At 37.8% G+C, this 10,514-nt stretch overlaps 1 pseudogene; it reads right to left on the bottom strand.

The window, feature by feature from the left end:
* Nucleotides 1-3,526: 3,526 nt before the first annotated feature.
* On the bottom strand, nt 3,527-3,611 carry LOC133762599 (U2 spliceosomal RNA; annotated as a pseudogene).
* Between the last annotated feature and the right edge of the window lie 6,903 nt (nt 3,612-10,514).

Here is a 10,514-nt window from a genome sequence, read left to right as displayed (position 1 = left end):
AATTTAATTATCTTATGCAAAAAAACTGGCTTCCCGGAAAGAATTGTACATAGATCATTTACAATGCACCATAAATCATGTTGGCTAAATTTTGTTGGGCTGTGTTTTCCACACTTTTCTGATATTACAAATAAATAATATGTTATATTAGCACACTAAATGATTTAGGATCAAATGGAACATATGAAGATGGATAAATAAATTAATTTTACAATATGGTTACAGATTCAGCCTCAGAATTTCTAATAACAGAAATTATTAGAAATTATAACAATAATTTCTAATAATTATTATTATATATTATTATTATATATTATATATTATATATTATTATATATTATTATTATATAATTATTATTATAATTTCTAATAAATTCTAAGCAAAGGAAGGGTAGACCAGGAGCGTGGATTGAAGATGGAAGATAACATATAAGAACTAAAGCAGGCAGTCAGGAGGATAGGTAATGGGTCACATTGATGGTTACCAAAGGAATGGGGCCCTGAATCCCACCACTTTAGTGATACAACTGATCACAACTGAGTAAATCGCAGGAATGAGTTTAAAACATTCTTTCATAAAGCATTTAATTAAGAGCCCAGGCTGGCTAATACCTTATTTACAAGAATGCAGTACATTAAGGCAGACATTAAGGCAGACACAGTAGACGGCATGTATGGTAGTATCTGGACTTCTACCTTGAACAAATAAAAACATAAGCACTAGCACTAAGTGGGTTTACAAAAAGCTGAGATTTGTGGAATATCATGTCGTTGACTTACAAACAGCAGTTGGGAAAATGAACTCAACTTCAGTGACAGCTTTGAGACCAATAATAAAGCATGAAATTACAACCGAAACACTGATAAAAATACGTTACAGGATTATGCAGACAGCAGATTAAAAATACAAATAAAATATCAAAGGCAGTGAAAAAAGCGAGCAGACTAGAGAGAGAAGGTAACATGCAAGCTCATTCAAATTGAAATATCTTAAGAAATCCTCTGCAGTCCAGGAGATTGAGCCTTGGTGGTGTTCCATGGGATGCTATCCTATAGGCCTAATGTCATATCCTTGTCATTTCCTGCCCCTTTGGACTGGGAGAAGGCATTAATAATATTGACTATAGCCATATGAAGAGAACCACATGGTCACCTATTCCAAAGACACTTTTATTTTGAAAGTTTCTTTTTAAGAAACCTAATCTTGAAATTTCAAGTGCAAATAAAATAGAGGCTCCTAGATCTACTTCTGAAAGTGACTCACTTATAGAAAGATACTTTCTTTATGAATTTCCATTTCAAAGGGAACCTGATTGGAGGGTCTTCCTTCATCCCTGATTGAGATAGACCATGTAAAATTGATCAATATTCTGTGTAAACGAACAGTTGTTCAGAACTAGGATTTCTTTGCTAGAAAGCATTACTTTATTTCTTTTCTGTGTCTTCTAAACTTTGTATATGTTCAACATGACATAATTTTTTATATTGGTGTATTTTGTGGCATCACAAAACTTAAAATTTCAAGACTGTACCTGTCAATTTCCTCAAATAATTTAGAAGAACAGAACTTATTTCCCCAAAATTGATGAGACTGATTATGCATGAAAAGAAATTGCTTGTTCTGAGAATAAAAGAAGATTTTATGCCCAAATTATATCAAATAAGCCAACAGCAGATAAAATGAGACAAAAAGAGGCTATTTTCATTTAACTTAAAGATATTTGGTCTAGTCAGAAGAAGTACTCCAAGATCATGTACTATATGTGTGTAATTAAGTATTGTAAATTACGTAATTAAGTATTGTAAAGTATTGTAATTAAGTATAGTAAAGTAGTAATCATGTATATTTACTAACCAAGCACTGAGATCTTACCCCGTTACAAATATTTTTACAGCTGCTGAAGAAAAAGGGTGCTTTTAGTTGTAGAATTAAGAAATAGATATAGACAATGCATAAATAAATCCACTAAACCTTTACTACGGTGATTGGATAAATTTCAATGGAGAAAAATAAAGCAGAGAAGGGCAAAGGGATCTGGAGAGGGAGAGGAGAGGAGGTACATGATTTGCATTACAAACAATAGGAGCAGCAAAGACTTCACAGAGGAAGTATAATTTTCGCCAGAGTTAAAAAGCAGAGGGAATGAGGTTTACTGAAAGTGAGCAGGAAGGGTTCTGACCACTGACAACTGTAGAAACAAAAGCTCAATTATAGCCTATCAGTTATTATCATTGACAAATCTTCCTAGTAAGTATCTGCTTTGTAGATGGTGAAAACTGAACATCTCTTCACCTTTCATGAAGTGTAATTGCTTGTTTACGTCTCCATTTTTCCCCCCGCACTAAACTATAAACTTCCTAAACTCAATCAACATTTTTTGCTGTTTTTTTTTAAAGTTTATTTTATTTTATTTTTTTGAGATACAGCTAACATTCTCAAACTTCCTATCCTCAATGTCTTACACAGATCACCTTGGATCTTCTATAAATAATTGGTTGATGCAGTTGATGCTTCAGCAGTTTCTTTAAATAGAGATCCTTGCTTATAACTATTCTCTAAGGTCAGTTTATACTCAATCACTTTGTTCAGAATTATTAAGTCCTGTGCTATGCATTGATTTTAACCTGGCTCCTGAGTATCCATTCTGTTATCTAAGTTATGAACACTTGCACTGGAGTCTTAAAACATTTAGTAAGTATATCAGATGCTAGAAAAATAGTCGTTTTTAATATTGGAGTATTGGAATATTTGGACAGTAATTCTGTTTCATTCTTGAAATTGTTCAAAAATCATTTCATGAGCTCAGATGTTTCCTGTTGCATCATAAGTGTTTCACAATGATAAATTTCTGTAAACATGAGCTACTAAGCTACTACTCTATAAATTTCAATTGAGTAATAGTAAAACCTAGCAAGTCTTCCTAAATATTGGGCTCCAGAATTTTCCTATTCTGGAATATGTGTTTGATGCTTCCTGAATTTGTAAGATCAGATTCATATATCTATATAGAGTGTACAGCACTTACAGAAACATGAGACAAAAACAATAAGAGTGATACAAATTATGACTAATATATCTAAATATGCAAAGAATAAACTGGCTCATAAACCAAGAATCAGAGAAATATAACCTACCTTTCCTATTCCGAATTATTTTTCCTGGAAATGGAGGTTCTATAGGAATATCTCCTTATTTCTCCTCTACTTTGTCAAGAGATAAAAATGAAAACATTTATCTCAATAAATAGAAAGAAAGTCTCATTGGGCCATATATGTATCAGATGGGGAGTATTAGGAAAATCCCCAAGCACAGAGACAAAAGGAAAGGGATGCACACATACTGAATAACATACAAATGAAACTCTTCAAATAACGTATCGGTCAAGGTAAATCCACTGTCAGGGAAAATATAATTTTAACAGGAAATGTTTGAAAATTTATTAACTTCTGACTAATGCAGATTATTTGAGATGAGGTAAAACGTCTATTTTCTTTTTCTCTTAAAATTCTACTCTTTTTTTATCTTAGTGAGTCTTTCAATTTATTTAATCATTCTTTATCAAAAGGAAATATTACTACACTTGATCTTAGCCAAAAGGCTGAGAAGCGATATCAAAAGGAAATATTATGTTTAGGAGTTGTTTTCATGGAAATCTAAAACTTATACTCATTGATTTCCACTTACATTCCATTGCCAGGAAATAAGTCACACAGAAATACTTAGAGTATTTCTGGGAAATGTAAACAAATACTGTATGTATGTTAAAAATGGACAAGATAAGTATTATTAACAATCTCAATCACAAATACATAGATTTTTCAAGAAATATATGAAATAAAAAATTATTGCAAACATTGAAGAGAAAAAAAGGAAGATGGAGGGTGACTTCAGGAAAGAAGAAAGGGAGGCAGATATGGCTATATTTGGATAATTGTATCCATGAAATGCCAAAATGTGTCATCTTTATATTAATTTTTAAACAGATTATGTATGTGTATGTGTGTGTATGCCTTCTATTTAGAAGCATATACAATCAGTTACATAGTCTGTAACTCAGAAGAGGAAGCTGAGGTGACTAGGTACTAGAGGAGAGAGAACAACAAAAAAAGTCTTCTGTACATGGTTCCAGTATGTTTCTTTTTACCAAGAGACTGCTAAAATGTCCTAAAAACGTGCACAGTATAAATATCAAATAAAAATTCAACTCATACAGTTATTGATACTTTGGAGGCACTTGTAACTGGTTGAGCAAAATGTGAAGTGTAATTGGCCATTTGCATTAGGACTTCTTTTTTAAAAAATTTATTTATATATTTGAGGCCGGCGCCGCAGCTCATTAGGCTAATCCTCCGCCTTGCGGCGCCGGCACACCGGGTTCTAGTCCCGGTCGGGGCACCGGATTCTGTCCTGGTTGCCCCCCTTCCAGGCCAGCTCTCTGCTGTGGCCAGGGAGTGCAGTGGAGGATGGCCTAGGTGCTTGGGCCCTGCACCCCATGGGAGACCAGGAGAAGCACCTGGCTCCTGCCATTGCATCAGCACGGTGCGCCGGCTGCAGCGCGCCAACCATGGTGGCCATTGGAGGGTGAACCAACGGCAAAGGAAGACCTTTCTCTCTGTCTCTCTCTCTCACTGTCCACTCTGCCTGTCAAAAAATAAATAAATAAATAAATAAAATTAAAAAAAAATATTTATGTATTTGAAATTCAGAGTTACAGAGAGATAGGGAGACACACACAAAGAGAGAGAGAGAGATCTTCCATCTGCTGGCTCACTCCCCCAATGGCTTCCAGGGACTGGATAGGGTGGCTGAAGCCAGGAGCCAGGAGTTTCATCTGGGTCTCCTATATGGGTGGCAGGAACCCAAAGACTTTGACCATCTACCACTGCTTTCCCAGGCATTCTATCAGGGAGCTGGATAGGAAGTGGAACAGCTGGGATGAGTATGGGAATCCACATGAGACACTGGCAGCAGCCCAATCTGCTACACCACAATGCTGACCTCATTGGATCTCATTTGGATTTTCTTTAAGTGTCACTTTGAATAAATTGCACTTAAAGCATGAAGCTTTGTGTTTTCTTATGTCATTATCAGTAAAGGAAAGTATGCCGAATAATGAAACATGAACTCATCAAGATTTTGCATATAGCAAAGAGTAAGAGAATTATGGTCCACTTTAACTAGAAAATATTTGTAAGCCTCTTGGCTTCATCTGATATCAGAATTGTAGATGTATTTAGGGCTTTGCAGTATGGACATGAGGATCAAGAAGGGTTAGATATCAGGTTTTAATTTTATAGAAGTGACACATGCTAGACTTAAGCCAAAACTGATTTGGTGATTCTTTGACTAGGACACTGTTTATAAAAGAGGAAACTCGGAGGTCCCTGATTGAGCATCTGTTGCCAAAAAACAACTTCCCAGGTGTGATTAATCCAAATGTCACCTCCAAGAATCTGTGATCTGTGAGAGTACAATTTGCCCAATGTTCATTCCTCCCTTATGCCTAACTCTAGGTTCTTTTTCAATATCGCCCGCTAGGCAAGCTCAGGAAATAGCCAAGACAAAGTCTTGCCTGTTTATAAGCATTTGAGTTTCTCAACCCTTCAGCTTCATTGATGTCATGTTCACCTACCCAATATGCCTGGTTGGGCTTCTAATTTTTATGAGATGCTTACTTTGTTGCTACATCACTCCTCCCTAAGGAGTTATGAGAATGTGCAAAATATATCTGACCAGAGTTGACTTCAGAACAAAATCAATTAAGTTACAATTTTAAGAGTGTGATATGGCTTTAAATTCAAATGCAGATGACATAACAACACAGTTAGCCACCAACACTGAGTGGAGAAACAGATTCTCTATTCAAAACAACTGGTCCAGTTTCGTTCAAGGGTAGCCAGAACGAAATGCAATCCAGTCGAAAGATCACCTTTTATTTGCTTTATTTTATTTCTTTTACTTATTAGTTTTCTTCTTTGTGGAAGGGTGTGTTTTGCTTTCTTGAGTGCTTGTTTTTCAAGAGAAACTTGATATGAACCCTACCTATCACACACACACACACACACAAATAAGCTATCTTCAATACTTGTCTAGAGAGGGGCCCGGAGGGAGGAGCAGCACAGAGGGGAGCAGAGGTGCTGGAGGTGCTGGGGGGCTCCAGCAGATGATCCTAGCAGGTTTCTGTCTCAACCACATCAGTTGGCCTGGTGGACTAAGCAGGACCAGGCAGGGCACAGTGTGCGGTGCGCGAGGTGTGATCAGCATTGGAAAGGATGGCAGCCCCAGAGACCGTATTTGAAAGTGTGCAAAAATCCCTCCGAGTGCCACTACGTGAAAGCCTGCCTAGAATTTCAAGAACCCGGAGCTGGACTGAACGCAGCACAGTTCAAGCAGCTGCTCACCGCAGCCCTGAAGGAGCTGTCTGGGGAGGTTCATGCTGCCTTGCCCTTGGCCTTCCGAACCTGCGAAGAGAAGACCTCATCAGCAATCTCGAGATTATGTAGCACTGGTCTTGTCAAATTGTGGAGCTCTTTGCCCATGTTAGGGTCCTGTAAAGGGGAACAGTGTGCATTCAGCGTGATTCAGGTTTCTCCATTTCCTGTTGTCCCATCTGGTAATAGTAGGGAACTCGGACTGAAATGTCAAGTGCGGACACCTTCCGAAGCTCTCAAAATACTCCGGCGCTTGCTGAGCGAGTGAAGGCAGAAGCAAGCCAGGAGCCCCTGTGGATGCAGTTTGAGGGTACTGAAGATGTTTCCTGTGATCTGCAGCCCACGCCGTCGGTGGGAGAGGCTCCAGGGAAGCCTCTGCCTGAATCGCCCTGCGGTGCGAGCGTGTCCACGTGTGTAGGAGACCTGGCCGAACTGTGCAGGGCCTTCGCACAGAGCGACGTGGTTACCTTCTCGGAACTACCGGGAGACGTCAATCCTTTGCACGTTAAGGAAGAGTTTGCGAAGCACACCAAATTTGGGACAGATGACTGGGCATGGGGTGTTGATCACTGGATTTGCCTCAGCGTACCTGGGCACAAAGATGCCAGGGCCTGGCTGTGTGTTTCTTTCCTAGCAAATTAACTTTCCAACCCGTTTCTAAGTTAGAGAGGTTGTTTTGGCTTTTGCGGAAGAGAAGAAACCGAAGCGGTTCATTGCTATCTTTGGAGTGTCGTGTTGTGTAGTAGAAAGTAAAGTAAAAAGACCAGGGCTGGCGCTGTGGTGTAGCTGGGTAGGAAAAGCCGCGGCCTGCAATGCTGGCCGGTTCGAGTCCCTGCTGCTCCACTTCCAATCCAGCTCTCTGCTATGGCCTCGGAAAGCAGTAGAAGGTGGCCCAGGTCCTTGCGTCGCTGCACCCACGTGGGAGACCCGGAGGAGGCTCCTGGCTCCTGGCTTCGGATCTCCACAGCTCCGACCATTGTGGCTATCTGGGGAGTGAACCATCGGATGGAAGACCTCTCTCTCTGTCTGTCTCTCTGTTTGTCTGTCTGTCTCTCTCTCTCTCTCTCTCTTTCTCTCTCTGTGTGTGTGTGTGTCTCGGTAACTCTTTCATGCATATATATAAATCCTAAAAAAAAAAAATAAATAAATAAAAGGAAACAAAGACTGTTATGAAAGGCTGGGTTAACGTCATGGTTCAAGAAGCTCCCAAATCCTGAAGTAGGTGTGTAAAGGTGCAAGTTTAAACCAGAGTTGGAGTTATTAAAAAGCGCCTGGCGAAACAGGGACTGTCACTCTTTCCCTGGGGTGGCCTGTGTTAGGGGAGGGGTGTTCGAATGCATGCTTTCCAGCTTGGCCACAAGCGCCACAAGCTAGAGTGTGTGCACCAGTCCATCATCTGCCAAGACTTGCAAACTGACAAACTACTGGCAAGGTTATTTATCGAAGGCTCAGCTTTGTGAATTTCAAACTCAGATGTGCGTTTGTGGAGAAGTTTCTCACAGACTTCGTAACTGGCATCTGGGGAGTGAACCACTGGATGGAAGACCTCTCTCTGCCTTTCCTCTCTCTGTGTAACTCTTTCAAATAAATAAATAAATCTTAAAAACATAAAATGTATGCCATCAAATTAAATGAACAACTATTTGTTTAGTGGAGAAAGGTAAAAATGATAAATTTCCTAAGTACTTGACTAAATATGTTAATTTTAAGTATAATCTGTGTAATGTCATTAAATATTTATATAAGGTCTATACTTTCAATATAGGTAACATATTTCTCTTGATAAATCTATTAAGTTTATGCTCAAAAATCAACTTTTATTTTAGTTGTTTTTGGAAACACACATATTGCTCAACACATGAACATATATTAATAAACATAATATAAGTATTGAGGGAATTGATATGACATAAACAACATAATGCAGAGTAATCTGAAATTGGAATACTTCAGAATCAGTAATCACAAAAGCAATTGTATGTGAGGGAGGGGATATTTTTTTCCAGCACTTGGACTTTTTACTTCCCAAGAGAGTTATTTCTTGGATAGTTGAACATCAGAGGCAGCAATGAGACCAGAACCATTAAAATTTCTTGTCGCAAATAAAAATGGCTTGTGAGCAGAGCACATTCTTTTTATACTTAATTTGCATTCCTACTCTTGAGGCTCTGTTACAATGTAATTTGAGAGTCTCAGCTGTCCTATTTTGCATGTCCACTGCTCAATTTTATAAATCAATGATTTTTCCTAAGTGGTGATTGTGCTACTCTAGCTTAGCGTATAACTACAAAATGATCATTTCTACATTTTTCATTTCTAAAATAAATGAAACCACTGGTTTCCATTTTTATAATTTATAAATCCCCTTGTTGATTGTATGATTGCACATATGGTCAGGCACAGTTTGGAGAGAAATGATTTTTGCCTGAGTGACAACTATTTAATTGCACCTTGATGTATATTCTTTTTCTTAGGAGTCACATTCCTTCCTAAGTCCTCTATCTGACTTTCAGCTCTTAAGATATTGACATTGAAGTATAAGCAGATAATGATGATATACAGTCCTAAGAATATTTGCTGGAACTGAAGGATTCTGAAGACTGAAATCTTTCTAGAGATCCATGAGATTAAATCTTAATATCTATTATCATTTTAGGCATTATACCATTTTATAGTGTTGGAAAACAGAATTGATGAAGTTGGTTATGTATTTAAGACCAGAAAGTGGCTTGAGACAACTGCAAGCTTACATCATTTACATTTGTGCCAACTCTTACCATGTATGTTTTATTTCCTGAACTTATTCATTTTTAAATAAAATTAGAAGCATAAATTAACATGTTAATATTTAAAATTTAGTAGTTACTTGGGAGCATTCAAATTACATTATGTTTATATAATTTATAGATTTATACTAACATGTATATTTACAACTGACTTCAATGAAATAGCTCACTTAATTTTTTATTATAAGCATTATCACTGTCACTAAATGGTCTAATTTAAGGTTGTACATGTGTATTGATTATCGCAAAATGTGGATACACAGTGCATAACTTAATAGCAAATTAATTTTGTCTACTATTCATTGTAACTTCTATGAATGAACTCTTAGTTTGTAATAGTCTCTAAACAAAGGAGTAACATTTACTTTAGAAGTTAAACATATATTCCTTTGGTGCACACGATATATTATAACTTGTGTTAGTTGCTATCATGAAAACAATATTAATGGCAGGTGTTGCAATACAGTGAGGTAATCCACTGCTTTTGATGCCAACAACCCATACCCAAGAGATGGTATCAGTCCAAGGGTCTCCATTTTGATTCAATTTCTCCTAATTCACCTGAGAAGTCAGCAGAAGACGTCACAAGTACTTGGGCCACTACATCCCATGTAAGAGACCAGAATAAAGTTCTTGGCTCCCTGGCTTCCATGTGACCTAGCTTGGCTAATGCATTGATTTGAGGAGTGAACCGTAGGATGAAAGATATCTCGTTTTCTCCTCCTCTCTTCTCCCTCTCTCTTTCTTGTTTCGCTGTTCAAGCAAATCAATCAATCCTTAAAAATATTTTTTTAAAATGACACAATAAATGGTATTTACCAGGAAGAATAAAGCACACAAACAGAAACACAGAGAAATGAATAAATGAGAGTATGGATAGATATAATATAGTGAAACAATATGTCCAAAACTCTTATTCTTTTTCCAAGACATATTAAATTTATTTCAATAAATTTACACTGGGTATAAATAAGGTCCTCCTCATAAATAGACATATAGCTTGATAGAATACTTGTATTACTATTTCTCATGTATTTTATTTATTCTAAGTAAAAAGTATTTATTCAGACCTTTAAGTTTCTTTTTTTTTTTTTTTTAATTTTTGACAGGCAGAGTGGACAGTGAGAGAGAGAGAGAGAGAGAGATCTTCCTTTGCCGTTGGTTCACCCTCCAATGGCCGCCGCGGTAGGTGCGCTGCGGCCAGCGCACCGCGCCGGTCTGATGGCAGGAGCCAGGTGCTTCTCCTGGTCTCCCATGGGGTGCAGGGCCCAAGAACTTGGGCCATCCTCCACTGCA

This window comes from Lepus europaeus, chromosome 6 (genome assembly GCF_033115175.1).
Source record: "Lepus europaeus isolate LE1 chromosome 6, mLepTim1.pri, whole genome shotgun sequence".
Lineage (NCBI taxonomy): Eukaryota > Metazoa > Chordata > Mammalia > Lagomorpha > Leporidae > Lepus > Lepus europaeus.
Note: the sequence above shows the minus strand (reverse complement) of the source record. Positions and strands in the feature narration are given on the sequence as shown.